Below are 8,020 nucleotides of genomic sequence, written 5' to 3'. Positions count from 1 at the left end.
GTTGCAAATATGGTAAACTGAGTTGTTTGCAGTAAGTTTCGAATATTTAATTCAAGTTTTCGTGTTAGTCCATAACATCTAGCCCTCGATCTTCCCTAAGTGGTCGCGCACTATTTCTTCAAAATTGTATCCTTCTTTAAGGAATTTTTAATCAAAGAGCCAATTCCTTTTTTAAACTTAACAATATTACCAATATTGTACAGTTTCAGTCGGGATAATTGGCCAAAAACATTTATCGTTTTCAGTGCTTCTGCCTTTTATTTAAAGGAGCGGAAAAATCAGTTTAAGATTAATTTTCTGTGCACAGAAAACAACTGGTACTTAATCGCATCATAAATGAAGTTACAAAAGCTGATAAAAATACTGCATATATTCTTAAATACAAAGCTTTACGCATTCAGAACAATTTTGTAACAATTAGGTTGTTTCTGGCAGATGTAGACACTGTAAAGAAATTCTCCGAGTTGCAACTTTTCTCCTTTTTTTCAACTCTGTTAAAAAAGTTGCCTTTCTCATTTGGAACTAAGGTCAGCTGTAAGAGAAATAATCATGATTGTGAAATCAACGTCGTTTAATTCCTAGATCGAACGTAGAACTGAAAATAGACTATTTTATTATTTTTTTCTTTTCTTATTTTTTAATTTTTTTGCGGTTTTTCTTATTGTCATACTTGAAAATAGCTGCAAACGTTTGCGCAAGAAAAGGTAGATCATTTTGTTCTTTAGGAACTCATTTTGCCTTATGTTCTTAGCCTTAAAAGCAACTGTCATTTCCACTGCTCCCGTCTACATTTAAGTGAAGCTTACCACTCGAGAATTTTATCGGGGAAAGCAATTTAAAAAAAACAACCAACAAGTTAGGCAAACATGGTTTACTCCCGAAAGACATTGTAATTAGGGGGTGCCATTAAAAAGTATTTCGTAAAATCATTAAAGCATTGTTTTTCATCAAAATATCCTGTCCCGGATTTTTTTACTGTATGGCCCAAACCTTGAAAAATTCTCTCTCTGATATATTTTGGGGGCATACTCGTAATTAACTCGAATCTTATCCGCCGTGTATGATCGAATCTTAATGATTCTAAGCAAACCCCCGCAAGCTGTAACCATCTTGCCGTTTTTGTCTTCTTAATGAAGTCTCTCAAATAGTTATAAGACTAATTTACATGCAGGGGGCATTACTTGTCAAAACACCATTATTTGAATGCATGCGGGGTGTTCTAAATGGCTTGCCAAAGTGAGTTTCCATTTCAAGGAAAACAAATAATCCTTGTTGATTTGAGTGCTGTCGCTCGATCTCAACTGCTGTTAAAATGAAATAATGCTGTATTGTTTTTGAGCCGAAATAGGGGCCCAACATGATATGGTTGTGCCAAGATCACCTGCTGCACTGAAGAAAGGCAAAACCCGATTCAGTTTCAAAGTTTTGTGGAAGCAACACGTGAACGAATTTCTTTTGTAGAAAAGACAATGTCTTTAGAACCCCATTGTAGTCTACTCAGACATTGTTTTAAAGCGGCTCACGTCTATAGAGTTCATGTTACAAAAGGGATAAGGCATCTTTTACTTGCTATCCAATTATTTAAGACAGCTTCTTCATGAAACAAAGTTTTTTGGCCATTTTTTTTAAAAATTTGCTCATAAGTGTACGAATGACTCTCTAATGTTGTTAACTACTGGATATTTCAGAATCACACACCATTTTCTTGTTTATGATATACATTGTTCGAGAAACTTTCGAAATGAAGTTTGTTATCCTTGACTGAAGTGGATATTCAATTCGCAAAGTCTTTCATTAAAAAAAAAATTCTAAGAGCCGACACTAACCAATCCTAAAGGGATTGACCTTATGCCATTTTGAGTCAATTTTTTTGCCACGTTTAAAACTAATTTTTAACTTGAAGGAGGTCGCGAGAGTTATCACTGAGTTCGGAAAGGTAAAAGAAACAGGTCATTGGCAATGAGAAGCGAAGGAGGAAAAGGCTAGCTATAAGGAATGAAGAAGTTTAAATAGATTTAGAAGAAGAGTTGTTAAAAATTTAGGCTAAATTTCCCAAGATATGTACACCGCATCGTGGCTGTTTTTAGGAAAAGAGGAACATAAGCTTTTATAAGAAACTGGCTTCACGTTAATTCTGAAGTAGGACTTGCGCAATGTAAAGCTCAGCGCTTCACCTGTTCAATGCTTCAATAATCAGACTTTGACAAAAGCGCGGCGCAACACGGGGTGTGAATTTCGTCCGCAGTCTCTTGTGTGGTACTGATCGAATTGGCATGATCCGGCCGAAACAAAAATAGCCGACTTAGAATTGTTGTGCCCTCTGAGGCTTATTCTCAATGCTCACTAGATTATCTAGTGGATTTTGTGAAACTTTTTAATTCGTCTGGAAGCATAACAATGTCTTAACATTTTTTATTGTTCAAAGACAAGGATTGCGGTACTGATTCTCGCCCGAGGTGATAAATTTGACAAAGCATTATTTTATGGTAGATAACACAATGGAAAAAAAGCCATATGTATAGATATATAGATATATATATATTTTTTAATCAGTAACACGTCCGTGCCATGGCTTTTGTCGAATTATTTTGTAAATTTTGCGAGTTGAATCCTATCTGATACAATTTCGGATCGCATTGTAGCAATTCAAAAACGACGGCTTGAAAGATTGATAGGAATGCGAATGTGATTCCGCCGTTGCTGAGGTAAAGAAAAAGAAACTACTTGTTTAAGTAAATCAACAACTAGTGAGTGATCATGATATGATCAATCACAAATTATAATGGCCGAAGGCAGTCGTAGCGTGAGAAACAGTTCATCAAAGGCGCTTCAACAAGGACGAAGTGAAAGTCAGAACTTGAGAAGTTCTTTTGATTGAAACAGGCATTAACTCTCTCAGCTTGACTTCAAAATCAAATTCAAACATGTTAAGAATGCTGTGTTCACTTAGTGAATTCTCAGCATGTCTGCATTCGTGTTCTGAAGTCACGAACTTTAAAGTTTATGTTCATTTACATTCGAAAAGGCGCCCAGTTTCGTGCCATTTAATATGATTGTTCTATTTTGAGAGATAAAACAATTGAGCTAAGATGTTTCATTCCAGTAACATAAAAACGTTCTAATCTTCGGCAAAGCAAGCAATTAATTCTACACTTTCGTAATATCAAGTTGCGAACATTTGGAAAAATATTGGATTATCTGTTAGAATGGAATTTTCTATTACATTACACCCGGTTTATCTACAAACCGTTTTTCGAAAATGTTTTCTTAATAAACCCATTCACCTTTTCCTCGGTCACAAAGCTCAATAAGGACTTTAAGCAGTCACGACGGCAACGCCACGGAAGGGGTTGATTAAAAAATGAGTTTCTACTTTTAGTTAGAGTTTCGAAAATAGCTGCATGTGTTTACCGTCTCATAGAGCGCCACACCTCAAACTCAACGTATTGCATAAAAGTAGCGTTGAGTTCCAAATGTAAATTAGAATAATTTGCCGCCGCGGTTTCGCTTCGAAGACGACGCAAATTTTGGTGATTTCACGTTGTTGTTTTGCAAAGGACGGCTACGAAATGTGCAAAGTTTTAAAACGCATGTGCTGTGCTATTGTTCTGCCAATTAGATCTTTTGTTTTTCCACGTTCTCGTTGCCGTAGCCGTTGTGGTTTGCTTAAAGTCCCTAATGTGATTATTGAGGGTGGCTGTGCATTGTTTTTCAAGATATAGCGTCGCGACCTTATTTATTCTATCAGTCTGCTAGTTTTCGGTTCTCCACCAAAAAAAAATCCTTTTTTATATATTTGATTATGGAATTAGTCTTCAAAGTTTCTTTTAGTTGTAAAATCTTAGTTTTGAATAATTTTAATTAAATTTTTAGACATAATAATTATTTACAAGACAAGAGCTTATCTATTAAAATAAAAATGCAAGAATGAAGAAAGTAGTTTAGCCCATAGTTTTGGAAAACGACACTGAATTTTTTCCATGAGTCACTTTTTTTGAATCTTGGCATCCGTTATGTTTTGATAGTAATCCTACCGGAAATTGTCCTAGCGGAAGTTCTAAGACCTTGTAAAGGATCATGGAAATTTGTATGGGCCATGCTTTCCGGAAATGGATGGGGCATGTGCTCCGCATGCCACCAGCAGCACTACCACGAGTTGCTCTCAGATGGACCCCTGATGGACGTAGGAAGAGAGGAAGACCGAAAAAAACCCTGGGGGAGGACGGTGGAAAGGGAAATGAAGGACAACAACTGGACTTGGGGGCACCTGGAGCGGCAAGCACCCGCCAGACATCAATGGCGAACTCTGGTCGAGGCCTTATGTGTCTCTTAGTGACTCGAAGGGGATTGATAATAATGTTTTCCGGTTGTCATGGCGGATGAATAAAGACTAATTTGGATATATCAACAAAGTTGAAGTGGTAAATTGGCCACCGTAACGATTACAAAAGCTGACGTTTCGAGCGTTAGCCCTTCGTCGGAGCGAATAGAGGAATTGTGGGTTGTGTGTGCTTTTAAAGGCAGAAAATGGAGCTACGTTATTGGTGGGTGCATGGCAACGAGAACAACTAATTTATTAAATGAATTTATTCATGTTTTTCTCGTTGCCATGCACCCACCAATAACGTAGCTCCATTTTCTGCCTTTAAAAGCACACACAACCCACAATTCCTTTATTCGCTCCGACGAAGGGCTAAAGCTCGAAACGTCAGCTTTTGTAATCATTACGGTGGCCAATTTACCATTTCAACTTTGTTGATATATCCAAATTATTTCGTTACTCCCACCGACGTAGCCCCAAACAGTTTCTTTCGAAACTATCAGCCTGAATAAAGACTAGTTTCGTTTTATTGTTTAATCCACAGGCAGCCCAAGCTCACTACTAGAAAAGCGGACGTGACTCTTACCGTGTTGCGCAACGTTTTATATTTATAAAGGTTTGTATGGGATGTTATCGGTTTGCCTTAAAAGAGAGAAAAAATGTCTTGTTTTGAAATAAAATGGACTTACCTTATTGCCTTGTTGTTTTCTTTGCTGATTCCTAGCGTCTCAGGCCATTTTGAAGCGTTTTCGGCGAGTTAGCGCTATGTTGGTGTTAGCAGTTGAACAGTTCATACCAGAGTTCACACCCATTCCATCTGACGCTGAAATACCACGCGTAAGCGATGCAGGTATGGAGATCACTCTTGGGTTAATTTAAAGAAGACCGCCACTGGCCCAGATCAGATCCCTTTCTGGATGTGGAGGGACCATGAAGAGTGTCAATATAACCCCCATTCCCAAGGTCGAAATACCCAAGGAAAATAGTAACTTTAGAGGAATAAACATAACCCCCGTTGTTACCAGAGCATTCGAAAAGGTTGTTTATAAGTCTTAAGTCAAGAACACTGTCGAGAGCAGTTTAAGCCCTACACAGTTTGCTTATTGAGAAGGTGGCAGCTTTACTGGTTAACAATGCAATATCATATTCTTAGGACTTCAGGATCAAAAGGGATGCGATGCAGTTAGGGTGTTTGCAATGGATTTTAGTAAAGCCTTCGATACCGTCAAACATGATCTTTTATTTTGTAAACTGAAACTCTTACCACTTAATCTGTATATTTTGAATTGGTATTTAAGCTTTCTTACCGATAGGAGACAACGGGTTGTCTGCAGTGGCATTACTTGTGATTGGATCTGCGTGAACAAAGGCACTACACAAGGTAACGTCGGTGGCCCCTATATATTTAATATATTCATGAATGATCAGCAAACAAATCCGGACTCTGACTCCTTGTTGTTCAAGTATGCAGATGACTCCACTCTAATCATTCCAGTTTGGAAGAGTGATAGTGATAGCAATACTGCTGCTCATGTACTTAATAACTTTACAGAATGGTCTATCGATAATTCCATGAAGTGTAATTTCTCTAAATGTAAAGAAATGGTTTTCCGAAAGAAGGGCTACGAAAATGTATTAGACACAGTACAGAATATCTCCCAACATTCACATCTATGTATTTTGGGGGTTACATTTCAAGAAAATTGTAGGTTCTCAATTCACATCAAGAATAAGTTGGCCGCAGCTAATAAATGCCTATATATTCTTAGAACTCTTTGGAGGGAGGGTTATTGTCAGGCAGAGTTGGATAAATTATTTTGCGCTCTGGTTCTGCCTAAACTTACGTACGGAATATCAGTATATGGTTCATCTCCACTCCAGAACTTACTACCATATAATGCTACCTGGATCGTTGTTACAAACGTAGATACACGTCCTCTCCGGTTTCTATCATCAATTGCTCTGATAAGTCTGATATAGGTATCTTCAAAAAATTAAGCGCGTGGGAACACCATCCATTTCACCACTCCCTTCCCAGGATTAACTCTGCTACCCGTAGGCTTAGGCAAGTTAAGCCAATATATCCACTTTGCAATACTGAGTGTTTTAAAAATTATTTTATTAATAGACTTAGTTTTAAGCATAACTTAGCTGTAAGTAATTAATACATATTTTAGCCCATTACACTTTATATGTAACACTTGATATGTATTTTATCAGTGAAATAAAGACTATTTATTTATTTCTTTACTACAAAAGCTCTGCGGTTTTGGAATTTCTGGTTCATTATTATTGTGGTGTGAAAGTTATTGAGAAATCGTTGGCAAAGAGTTGTGTTAGATGGAGTCTCATATACCTGGTCAGAGGCTACTTCTGGAGTCCCACAAGGCACCATATTGGGGCCGTTCTTCTTCGTAATATTTATAAGTGACTTGCCCGACGCAATTCTCCCTGGAAATGCGCTGACGACTGCAAATGTTCAAGAATCATCGATGATGCTAGCGATCAATGTTTGTTTCAACAGGACCTAGATAATCTTTATCAGTGGGGTATTCGCAACTCTATGGACTTTAATGTCAAAAAATGTGAAATCATGAGAATAACAAAGAGAAAACAACCTTATGTCTCTAATTTTTCCTTGGATAATTCCATCTTGGAAGAAGTTAAAGAATTCAAAGACTTGGGGGTAACAACTACTGAACACTTGAACTGGAATTCGCACATTGATATTATTGTGTCCAAAGCAAACAGAATGTTAGGGCTAATCAAAAGAACATGCAGAGGACTGGATGACTCAAACACACTGAGAACTCTCTACTGCGCATTGGTACGATCAAATGTTGAATACTGCTCTGTGGTATGGTCACCCTACACCAAAAAGAACACAGAAAAGCTTGAAAAAGTACAAAAAAGAGCAACCAAATTCATATTAAAGACTGAGGATCGTCTAAAGAAGTTAAATTTGATGTCATTAGAAAATAGAAGACTTTTAGCTGACGTTAAATTTTTATATAAAGCCCTCAATGGAATTATTGACATTAATATTGACTCTTATGTTGATTTTTTTCGGATGCTGACTATTATTCATTTAGGAAATATGATAATTTATCTTTAAAGAAGAAATACGCAAGAACAAATCCTCTCAAATATAGTTTTTTTTTTAACAGGATAGTTGATTCCTGGAATCTTTTGCCCTTTGATACTCGTAGAGCAGCAAGTGTAAATATTTTTGATAAATATTTCGCTCCGACGAAGGGCTAACGCTTGAAACGTCAGCTTTTGTAATCGTTACGGTGGCCGATTTACCATTTCAACTTTGTTGATATATCCAAATTATAAATACTTTTGAGGCAGGAGTTAAGAAGTATTTAGTGGATAACATATCTAATTAATAATTCCGAGGAATTTTTATAATAATCATTTCTAGTTTAAAACACATGTAATATTATTAGCCTATTTAACTTTGGTGATCTGTTTTCATATGGGGTCCTGGACTCCTTTACGGATTATCCATATGGCGTTTCTTTTCTTCTCGCTTGTACTTTACAACTTTATTTGTTTTAACTGAGCCATTAAATTGTAATAAATAAATAAATAAATGAATTACGAGCTGACTAAGTCAGTAAACCGATGAGATGTATCGCCACTGCGATATGTTTGTGGCGCATGCGTATGTCCTTACCAAGAGGGATATGTTTT

General features: G+C 36.9%; 1 long non-coding RNA gene and 1 pseudogene across 1 annotated transcript; both read left to right on the top strand.

Annotated features, from left to right (window-relative positions):
• Positions 1-4,795: 4,795 nt before the first annotated feature.
• LOC111335827 (uncharacterized) lies at positions 4,796-6,718 on the top strand. The gene is made up of 4 exons (XR_002695383.2): positions 4,796-4,937; positions 5,046-5,171; positions 5,635-5,702; positions 6,581-6,718. It is a non-coding gene; the product is annotated as an uncharacterized LOC111335827 (long non-coding RNA).
• Positions 6,719-6,734: 16 nt separating this feature from the next.
• Positions 6,735-7,723, top strand: LOC148716093 (uncharacterized; annotated as a pseudogene).
• The last annotated feature ends 297 nt before the right edge of the window (positions 7,724-8,020 follow it).

The sequence above is a fragment of the Stylophora pistillata genome, chromosome 14 (genome assembly GCF_964205215.1).
Source record: "Stylophora pistillata chromosome 14, jaStyPist1.2, whole genome shotgun sequence".
Classification (NCBI taxonomy): Eukaryota; Metazoa; Cnidaria; class Anthozoa; order Scleractinia; family Pocilloporidae; genus Stylophora; species Stylophora pistillata.
This window is presented reverse-complemented; position numbering and strand designations above follow the sequence as displayed.